The following is an 11,929-nucleotide window of genomic DNA, read 5'->3' on the forward strand; positions in this document are numbered from 1 at the left end:
GGTTATCGACAAGTTCAAGGGGTTGACTACAATGAGACTTTCTCACCTGTAGCGAAGCTGAAGTCCGTCCGAATCATGTTAGCAATTGCCGCATTCTATGATTATGAGATATGGCAAATGGACGTCAAAACGGCATTCCTTAACGGCTTTCTTAAGGAAGAATTGTATATGATGCAGCCGGAAGGTTTTGTCGATCCTAAGAATGCTAACAAGGTATGCAAGCTCCAGCGCTCCATCTATGGGCTGGTGCAAGCATCTCGGAGTTGGAACATTCGATTTGATGAGATGATCAAAGAGTTTGGGTTTACACAGACTTATGGGGAAGCCTGTGTTTACAAGAAAGTGAGTGGGAGCTCTATAGCATTTCTCATATTATATGTGGATGACATACTGTTGATGGGAAATGATATAGAATTCTTGGAAAGTATAAAGGCCTATTTGAATAAGTGTTTTTCAATGAAGGACCTTGGAGAAGCTGCTTATATATTAGGCATCAAGATCTATAGAGATAGAACAAGATGCCTCATTGGTCTTTCACAGAGTATGTACCTTGACAAGATATTGAAGAAGTTCAATATGGATCAGTCCAAGAAGGGGTTCTTGCCTGTATTGCAAGGTGTGCAATTGAGCACGGCTCAATGCCCGACCACGGCAGAAGATAGAGAAAAGATGAGTGTCATCCCCTATGCCTCGGCCATAGGGTCTATTATGTATGCCATGTTGTGTACCAGACCTGATGTAAACCTTGCCGTAAGTTTGGTAGGAAGGTACCAAAGTAATCCCGGCATGGAACACTGGACAGCGATCAAGAATATCCTGAAGTACCTGAAAAGGACTAAGGATATGTTTATCGTTTATGGAGGTGATGAAGAGCCCGTCATAAAGGGTTACGTCGACGCTAGCTTCGACACAGATCTGGATGACTCGAAGTCACAAACCGGATACGTGTATATTTTGAATGGAGGGGCAGTAAGCTGGTGCAGTTGCAAGCAAAGCGTCGTGGCGGGATCTACATGTGAAGCGGAGTACATGGCGGCCTCAGAGGCAGCGCAAGAAGCAATCTGGTTGAAGGAGTTCATTACCGACCTAGGGGTGATTCCCAATGCGTCGGGCCCGATGACTCTCTTCTGTGACAACACTGGAGCTATTGCCCTTGCCAAGGAGCCCAGGTTTCACAGGAAGACCAGGCATATCAAGCGTCGCTTCAACTCCATTCATGAAAGTGTTCAAAATGGAGACATAGATATTTGTAAAGTACATGCGGACCTGAATGTAGCAGATCCGTTGACTAAACCTCTCCCTAGAGCAAAACATGATCAACACCAGAACTCTATGGGTGTTCTCTTCATCACAATGTAACTAGATTATTGACTCTAGTGCAAGTGCGAGACTGTTGGAAATATGCCCTAGAGGCAATAATAAAATGGTTATTATTATATTTCCTTGTTCATGATAATTGTCTATTGTTCATGCTATAATTGTGTTATCCGGAAATCGTAATACATGTGTGAATACATAGACCACAACATGTCCCTAGTGAGCCTCTAGTTGACTAGCTCGTTGATCGACAGATAGTCATGGTTTCCTGACTATGGACATTGGATGTCATTGATAACGGGATCACATCATTAGGAGAATGATGTGATGGACAAGACCCAATCCTAAGCATAGCACAAAGATCGTGTAGTTCGTTTGCTAGAGCTTTTCCAATTGTCAAGTATCATTTCCTTAGACCATGAGATTGTGCAACTCCCGGATACCGTAGTAGTGCTTTGGGTGTGCCAAACGTCACAACGTAACTGGGTGGCTATAAAGGTGCACTATGGGTGTCTCCGAACGTGTCTGTTGGGTTGGCACGAATCGAGACTGGGATTTGTCACTCCGTATGATGGAGAGGTATCTCTGGGCCCACTCGGTAATGCATCATCATAATGAGCTCAATGTGACCAAGTGTTTGGTCAAGGGATCATGCATTACGGTACGAGTAAAGTGACTTGCCAGTAACGAGATTGAACAAGGTATTGGGATACCGACGATCGAATCTCGGGCGAGTAACGTACCGATTGACAAAGGAAATTGTATACGGGATTGATTGAATCCTGGACATCGTGGTTCATCCGATGAGATCATCGAGGAACATGTGGGAGCCAACATGGGTATCCAGATCCCGCTGTTGGTTATTGACCGGAGAGTCGTCTCGGTCATGTCTGCATGTCTCCCGAACCCGTAGGGTCTACACACTTAAGGTTTGGTGATGCTAGGGTTGTAGAGATATTAGTATGCGATAACCCGAAAGTTGTTCTGAGTCCCGAATGAGATCCCGGACGTCACGAGGAGTTCCGGAATGGTCCGGAGGTGAAGAATTATATATAGGAAGTCCAGTTTCGGCCACCGGGAAAGTTTCGGGGGTTATCGGTATTGTACCGGGACCACCGGAAGGGTCCCGGGGGTCCACCGGGTGGGGCCACCTGTCCCGGAGGGCCCCATGGGCTGAAGTGGGGAGGGGAACCAGCCACTGGTGGGCTGGTGCGCCCCCCTTGGGCCTCCCCTGCGCCTAGGGTTGGAAACCCTGGGGGTGGGGGGCGCCCCACTTGGCTTGGGGGGCAAGCCACCCCCTTGGCCGGCGCCCCCCCCCCCTCAGATGGGATCTCCAGGGGGCCGGCGCCCACCCCCCCCCCCCAGGACCCCTATAAATAGTGGGGGGGAGGGAGGGCAGCAGTACCCTAGCCCCTGGCGCCTCCCTCTCCCTCCCGTGACACCTCTCCCTCTCGCTTGCGCTTGGCGAAGCCCTGCCGGGATCCCCGCTACTTCCACCACCACGCCGTCGTGCTACTGGATCTCCATCAACCTCTCCTTCCCCCTTGCTGGATCAACAAGGAGGAGACGTCGCTGCTCCGTACGTGTGTTGAACGCGGAGGTGCCGTCCGTTCGGCGCTCGGTCATCGGTGATTTGGATCACGACGAGTACGACTCCATCAACCCCGTTCACTTGAACGCTTCCGCTCGCGATCTACAAGGGTATGTAGATGCACTCCTTCCTTCTCGTTGCTAGTAAACTCCATAGATGGATCTTGGTGATGCATAGAAAATTTTAAATTTCTGCTACGATCCCCAACAAAAACAACCCCGAACATATTTGGTTCCCAGATTTAATCGTTTGGGTAAATTCCAACATGTCAACAGCCATTTCGTACGTCGTCATACTCCAGCTAAAACATCAAAAAATGATTCGCCATCAAGCTGTCTGCTCGAACAACGAACCACCACGGGGAGGTAGAAGGTCCAATCCACATTTTCGGAATGAATGAGCCAGCCAAATCAAATTAACAACATGGTAAGGATTCAACCGCCATTTCGAACATCATCATGCTCCAGAAAAACAAGAAAATGATTCTCATCAGATTTTCCCTCGAACAAAAAACCACGGCGGGAGGCAGAAGATCCAATCGCTGGATTTCGATTTGAATGAGCCCGCATAATCAAATTAACAACATGGGCAGCATTCTGTCTCACTAATGCACGCGAATCCGCCGCCAATTTGAACAGAAAAAACTACAAATCTACAACAGCGGCCGAAACCACTCCCGCGGACGAAGAACAGAGCCGGCGGAACACCAAATCGAATTTGTTTGAAAATAACAACATAACATGCAGTAAACTCGTACCTAAACCCAATTCTCATCCTCTTAGAGATTCTAGAACATCCAGTGCATGCAAAAAACTTGTAACAGACCCATGTTCATCGCTGCCCGAGAGCAAATCCGCCAACTTGCTAGATTCCGAATCAAAACAAGCATTTAGATTCTAAAAAACATGTCCAAATTACACTTACATCACAAACAACACGAATGATCAGAAAAACTCGCGGTAGAAGGCACGGTTGCGAAGATAACCCGAAGGTCGGGTTCGTACAGAGGGAAGTTCAGGCGCGTTACTCAGGCAGTTCAGGTTGTGATCAGAATATTATTCTGATCCTGTGATCAGAATAGTGTTTATGTGTGTGTGTGTGTGTCTATATATATATATATATATATATATATATATATAAAATTCCGATCACGATGAACCAGATGAATAGGATAAAACTTCTGATGAAATTCCAATTTCAATCGGTTGTAGTTCCATGATCCAATATCGTCACATAGCCTATACCATGTCAATGCTTTTCCCTTCAAAGATAAAGGGAAGACCTTCTTCTTCACATCATCCTCGGGCAAACCTACAAGCTTAAATAATCCACAAACTTCATCCACATAGATTAGGTGCGTATCAGGATGTAGTGTTCCATCTCCTGCATAAGGATTAGCTAGCAGTTTCTCTATCATACCCGAAGGAATTTCATAATATTTTCAATAGGTTCAGTAGGTCGAGGAGCAACTCTTTGCTCTACCGATCGAGGTGAAGATACCCCGAACAAGCCTCCCAAAGGATTATTTTCCATAGTGACAAGTGACAGTAAATTTCAGCACGTAATATAAATGTTTCCTTACCAAATTCAACTTACCAAAGGTGCTTCACTCCCCGGCAACGGCGCCAGAAAAGAGTCTTGATGACCCACAAGTATAGGGGATCTATCCTAGTCCTTTCAATAAGTAAGAGTGTCCAACCCAACGAGGAGCTGAAGGAAATGACAAGCGGTTTTCAGCAAGGTATTCTCTGCAAGCACTGAAATTGTCGATAACAGATAGTTGTGTGATAAGATAATTCGTAACGAGTAACAAGTAACAAAAGTAACTAAGGTGCAGCAAGGTGGCCCAATCGTTTTTGTAGCAAAGGACAAGCCTGGACGAACTCTTATATAAAGCAAAGCGCTCCCAAGGACACATGGGAATTACTGTCAAGTTACTTTTCATCATGCTCATATGCTTCGCGTTCGTTACTTTGATAATTTGATATGTGGGTGGACCGGTGCTTGGGTTCTGCCCTTACTTGGACAAGCCTCCCACTTATGATTAACCCCTATCGCAAGCATCTGCAACTACGAAAGAAGAATTAAGATAAATCAAACCATAACATGAAACATATGGATCCAAATCAGGCCCTTATGAAGCAACGCATAAACTAGAGTTTAAGCTTCTATCACTCTAGCAACCCATCATCTACTTATTACTTCTCAATGCCTTCCTCTGGGCCCAAATCATGGTGAAGTGTCATGTAGTCGACATTGATAACCCACAAGTATATGGGATCGCAACAGTTTTTGAGGGTACAGTATTGAACCCAAATTTATAGATTCGACACAAGGGGAGCCAAAGAATACTTGCAAGTATTAGCAGCTAAGTTGTCAATTCAACCACACCTGGAGATTAATTATCTGCAGGAACGTTATCAGTAGCAAAGTAGTATGATAGTTTTGATAGTAGTAGTCACAGCAATAGTAACGGTAACAGTGATAGTAGTAGTTTTATAGCAAGTGCAACAGTAATGATAGCAGTAGTAACTTAGCAAGAACAATATAACAGAAATTCGTAGGCATTGGATCAGTAATTTGTTGGATGATATTCATCATGTGACAGTCATAACCTAGGGCGATACGGAGCTAGCTCCAGTTCATAAATATAATGTAGGCATGTATTCCGTAAATAGTCATACGTGCTTATGGAAAGAACTTGCATGACATCTTTTGTCCTACCCTCCCGTGTCAGCAGGGTCCTATTGGAAACTAAGGGATATTAAGGCCTCCTTTTAATAGAGAACCGGAACAAAGCATTTACACACGGTGAATACATGAACGCCTCAAACTACGCTTATCACCGGGAGTGGTCCCGACTATTGTCACTCCGGGGTTTCCGGATCATAACACATAGTGGGTGACTATAACTTGGAAGATCGGATCTAGAACATGGATATAATGGTGATAACATAAATGGTTTAGATCTGAAATCATGGCACCCGGGCCCAAAGTGACAAGCATTAAGCATGGCAAAGTCATACCAACATCAATCTCAGAACATAGTGGATACTAGGGATCAGGCCCTAACAAAACTAACTATATTACATGATGAATCTCATCCAACTTCTCACCGACCAGCGAGCCTATGAAGGAATTACTCACTCCCGGTGGGGAGCATCATGGAATTGGCGATGGAGAAGGGCTGGTGATGACGAAGATCGAAGACCCCCCCCCCTCTCCGGAGCCCCAAACGGACTCCAGATCTGGCCTCCCGATGAAGAACAGGAGACGGCGGCGGCTCCGTCTTGTGGAACGCGATAATTCTTTCTCCTTGATTTTTTCTGAAAAAATAGGATTTTATAGCGTCTCCGGGGCCACCAGATGGGGACAACCCACCTGGGCGCGCCTGGAGGGGGGGCGCACCCTGGTGAGTTGTGCCCACCCAGGTGCCCCCCTCCGGTGGTACTTGGCTCTAGAAATTCTCTTTTATTATATGAAAAATCCTCGCAAAGTTGCGTTCCGTTCCGGCAACTTTTATTTCCGCACAGAAACAACACCATGGTAGTTCTGCTGAAAATAGTGTTAGTCCGCGTTAGTTTCATTCAAATCATGCAAATTAGAGTCCAAAACAAGAGGAAAAAAGTTAGGAAAAGTAGATATGTTGGAGACATATCAGACGTTCACATAACACCACTAGAGAAGAGACAACATACATCTCATCAAAATATCAAACGAATACCAAATTCACATGATTACTTATAACAAGACTTCTCCCATGTCCTCAGGAACAAACGTAACTACTCACAAAGCATATTCATGTTCGTAATCAGAGGGGTATTGAATAGCATTAAGGATCTGAATATATGATCTTCCATCGAATAAACCAACTAGCATCAACTACAAGGAGTAATCAACACTACTAGCAACCCACAGGTACCAATCTGAGGTTTTGAGACAAAGATCGGATACAAGAGATGAACTAGGGTTTGAGAGGAGATGGTGCTGGTGAAGATGTTGATGGAGATTGACCCCCTCTTGATGAGAGGATTGTTGGTGATAACGATGGCTTCGATTTCCCCCTCCCAGAGGGAAGTTTCCCCGGCAGAACAGCTCTGCCGAAGCCCTAGATTGGTTCTGCCCAAGTTCCGCCTCGAGACAGCGGCACTTCGTCCCGAAAGCTTCCTCTCAATTTTTTTCCAGGTCAAAACACACCATATAGCAGAAGATGGGCACCGGGGGCCTGCCCAGGTGGCCCACGAGGTAGGGGGCACGCCCAGGGGGGTAGGTCGCGCCCTCCACCCTTGTGGATGCCTGGTGGGTCCCCTCTGGTGCTTTCTTTGCCCAATATTTTTTTTATTCCAAAATAATTCTCCGTGAAGTTTCAGGACTTTTGGAGGCAGAATAGGTCTCTCAGATTTGCTCCTTTTCAAGTTCAGAATTCCAGCTGCTAGAATTCTCTCTCTTGATGTAAATCTTGTAAAATAAGAGAGAAAAGGCATAAGTATTGTGCCATAATGTGTAACAACAGCCCATGAAGCAATAAATATCAATATAAAAGCATGATGCAAAATGGACGTATCAACATGCAGCTCGGTTCTCTCTTTTCAACATTTTCAAATTCGAGGTGGTTCATGTCACCTCGGAAACAGCTCGGCAGCTAGGGCTCGACTGCATGAAGACACTGTTCGGGAGACATCTTGTTGAACCTATTTCAATACCGGCGATCGAAGACGACGTGCAGGTCGGAAGTAGCAAGGTGCAAATAGGTTGAAGACCAGTTCTGGGGCTACTTGTTGGGGAACGCAGTATTTCAAAAAATTTCCTACGATCACACAAGATCTATCTAGGAGATGCATAGCAACGAGATGGGAGAATCTGTCTACGTACCCTCATAGACAGAAAGCGGAAGTGTTTAGTAACGCGGTTGATGTAGTCGAACGTCTTCACGATCCAACCGATCCAAGTATCGAACGTACGGCACCTCCGTGTTAAGCGCATGTTCATCACGATGACGTCCCTCAAGCTCTTGATCCAGTTGAGGACGAGGGAGAGTTCCGTCAGCACGACGGCGTGGCGATGGTAATGATGAAGTTACCGGCGCAGGGCTTCGCCTAAGCACTACGACGATATGACCGAGGTGTTAAACTGTGGAGGTGGGCACCGCACACGGCTAAGAGATTGTCTTTTGTGCTTTGGGGTGCCCTCAGGCCACGTATATAAAGGAGGGGGAGGAGACCGACGGCGAAGGAGGGCGCGCCAAGGGAGGAGTCCTACTTGGACTCCTAGTCCAAGTAGGATTCGGCCCCCCTCCTTCCTTCCACCGAAGAGGGAAAGGGGAAGGGAGAGAGAGGGAGAAGGAAAGAGGGGGGCCGCACCCTCTCCCCTAGTCCAATTTGGTTTGGGCAAGGAGGGGCGCGCGCCTCCTCATGTGGCCTGTCTCCTCTCCTCCACTATGGCCCAATAGGCCCAATAACTTTCCCGGGGGGTTCCGATAACCTCCCGGTACTCCGATAAATCCCCGAACCATATCGGAACCATTCCGATGTCCGTATATAACCTTCCAATATATCAATCTTTACCTCTTGACCATTTGAAGACTCCTCGTCATGTCCGTGATCTCATCCGAGACTCCGAACAAACTTCGGTCATCAAATCACATAACTCATAATACAAATCGTCATCGAACGTTAAGCGTGCGGACCCTACGGGTTCGAGAACTATGTAGACATGACCGAGACACATCTCCGGTCAATAACCAATAGCGGAACCTGGATGCTCATATTGGCTCCTACATATTCTACACAGATCTTTATCGGTCAAACCGCATAACAACATATGCCATTCCCTTTGTCATCGGTATGTTACTTGCCCGAGATTCGATCGTCGGTATCTTCATACCTAGTTCAATCTCGTTACCAGCAAGTCTCTTTACTCGTTCCGTAATGCATCATCCCGTAACTGACTCATTAGTCACATTGCTTGCAAGGCTTACAGTGGTGTGCATTATCGAGAGGGCCCATAGATACCTCTCCGATACACAGAGTGACAAATCCTAATCTCGATCTATGCCAACTCAACAAACACCATCGTAGACACCTGTAGAGCATCTTTATAATCACCCAGTTACGTTGTGACGTTTGATAGCACACAAGGTGTTCCTCCGGTATTCGGGAGTTGCATAATCTCATAGTCAAAGGAACATGTATAAGTCATGAAGAAAGCAATAGCAATAAAAGTAAATGATAATTATGCTAAGCTAACGGACAGGTCTTGTCCATCACATCATTCTCTAATGATGTGATCACGTTCATCAAAGGACAACACATATCTATGGTTAGGAAACTTAACCATCTTTGATTAACGAGCTAGTCAAGTAGAGGCATACTAGGGACACTCTGGTTGTCTATGTATTCACACATTTACTAAGTTTTTGGTTAATACAATTCTAGCATGAATAATAAACATTTATCATGATATAAGGAAATATAAATAACAACTTTATTATTGCCTCTAGGGCATATTTCCTTCACTACTGACAGTGTCCTGGCTAAGGGGTCTCTCATGATGATGGTTCGCATCTTGGTGAGCCGGACTGAGGACCCCTTTGTCGGTTCCGTCATGGGCCACATTGGGTGACCCATTGCGTTTTACACTATGCCTCCGCAAGCCTTGACACACAAGACACGAAGCCGAAGTTGTGGAGGATTCTACCTCCATCGACATAGCCGACCTAGTTGTGTAAACAATATGACCCTCAGTATGCTATATAAGCCAGGTGTCAGGCTCGTCGTAGACATAATCACAATCTCATTGTATTTTATACTTTGTATACATCCCAACGCAATAAAACAAAGAGCAGGACGGTATTATCTTCTCTGTGAGAGCTCGTACCTGGATACAACTCGTGTCTCTATTCTCATCGTCTCAAGTCACATAGATAGATACCCTACTAAGGGATCTACCAGATTTAGCTCAAACAGACTCACTTTCACTGACTAATATGTGAACCACCACCACACTGACACGCCACATGAGCAAGGTGTACACTCGAATACGGGAGGAGGCACCGTATTTACATGATGGGAATCGTTTGGGCACGGCACGCCGACCGAACGCTCGGTCGGTCACTTTCCCAGCTACGCTCATGGGCCCACACACGCAGCTCATCTCTCACCTATCGCTTTTTATTTCGAGAAAGCTTATCCTCTACGCACTCTCTTCCCCCATGCGTAGCATCTCTGCTCCCAAATCCCAATCTGCCATGAAATCCCTCCCACTTTTTCCTCTGATCCATGCCGACGAGCAAGCCACTCCAGTTGGCCAGCGCCGCCCTTGAACCTTCCCCTTAGTCTATCCCCCCACAATCCATGGCCATGGTCACAGACGGCGCCGCTCTGGACCTGTGTGGCGGCGCTCTGGACCTGGCGATGTGCCGTGCTGCAAGGGGGCAAGTCCCCGTGCTGGAACCGTTGTTGTGCTAGAAACCATCGACACGCTGTGCTGGAAGCTCTACGGCCGTCCGTCGTGCTGGAATCCGGCCACGCTCGTGCTGGAACCGGTGAAGTAAATTGCTGGAACCGACTACTCGATTTGCTACAACGGAGGATTCAAGACGCTGCATCCATGGCGGTGGAGGTATTTTTTGTTGGAACCGCGAGCTGATTTGCTGGAACCGGCTACTGGATTTGCTGGATCCGGCGAAGTTTTTTGTTGCCACTGTCGGCGGCGACACATGTTCTTTTGTTGTAACCGGTATATGTTTTTCCTGCCATTGGTGATTTGTTTTGCTACAACCGTTTCAATTTTTTGCTGCATTCATTCACGGCCGAGTTGCGTCCTGCGACGGCGATAACCTTTTTTGCTACAACTGTTGTAGTTTTTGCTACGTCTGTCGAGGATTTTCGATACATCCTTTTTTCATGGTGGAGCTGGAGGCTCGACGACGGCGACGGCGACGATGATTTTTTTGCTACAACCGGCGTTGCTTTTTGCTACGACCTATGATTTTTTTGCTACATACATTCATTTTCTCTTTTTTGCTGAGATCATGTGCTACATCCGGCGACAGAAGACGGGAAGCGACCTAGTGTGTAGCGCGGTGGCACGGTGTTGCGCCGACGATGACGAGAACTGCTGCATTTGCAACCTTGGGGGGGCTGGTGCGGCCATGGTGAGCGGCGACCTTGGGGTCCGGCGGGGCGCTGCACTCCGAGCGGCCGGCCCTGCTGCTCGCCGGAGGCAGGAGTTTTTTCATGAGGGCCGGGGAGGAGAAGGAAGCGCCATGGTGGAGGATACGTTTGCGTCGAGCGCAGCCCATACGCGGGGAAGGAGGAGACTTTGACCCGCACGCAAGGGAGAAGATGCAACCTAGACGGTTATTGTTGAGTAAATCGGACTTTGGGCCGGCGCGCCCGCTCCCAGTACTATCGTTACATGATTAAGTAAGTTCAAGCACCAGTTTTGTACTCACATCACGTCACTTATTTCCGAATGGATGTAATATATCTTTACAACTTTAGATATCAAAGCAACCACGTAATCTAGACACTCCTAAAGTATTTATACCTCTTTTCAATTAGTATGATCCCCTCCAGCCCCTCCCTCCCTCCGTTACAGCATCTACAGTCGGGTGCCCCAAATCCGTCTCAAACGTTCGGACTGACCGGCATCCCTCATATCCAGCTCAAATTTGCCGGGACAGATCAGGATGCCCAGACGTGTTCGCCATGTAGGACTGACGATGGGGTCCCACTAGAAAATACTCTAAAATCGGGCGTTCCAAAGCTCGTCTCCTCCGTCGGACCGATGGCGCCATGTGCGCCGCTCCGGCGGGCCGCGTAGTGCCCCACCCGTCTACATTTCCCCCTCCCTTCCGCCGCCGCCGCCACTTTCCACTCGCCGTCCGCCACCACTAGTAGCCATGCCCCCACGCCGTCGGATAAAGAGCTACCCATATCTAACATCGGAATGCAGCTGCAGCTCCTCGAGCAGATCCGGGCAAGGCGAGAACCATAGATTAAAATCGCGGGAGAAACG

Source organism: Triticum aestivum, chromosome 5D (genome assembly GCF_018294505.1).
Source record: "Triticum aestivum cultivar Chinese Spring chromosome 5D, IWGSC CS RefSeq v2.1, whole genome shotgun sequence".
Lineage (NCBI taxonomy): Eukaryota > Viridiplantae > Streptophyta > Magnoliopsida > Poales > Poaceae > Triticum > Triticum aestivum.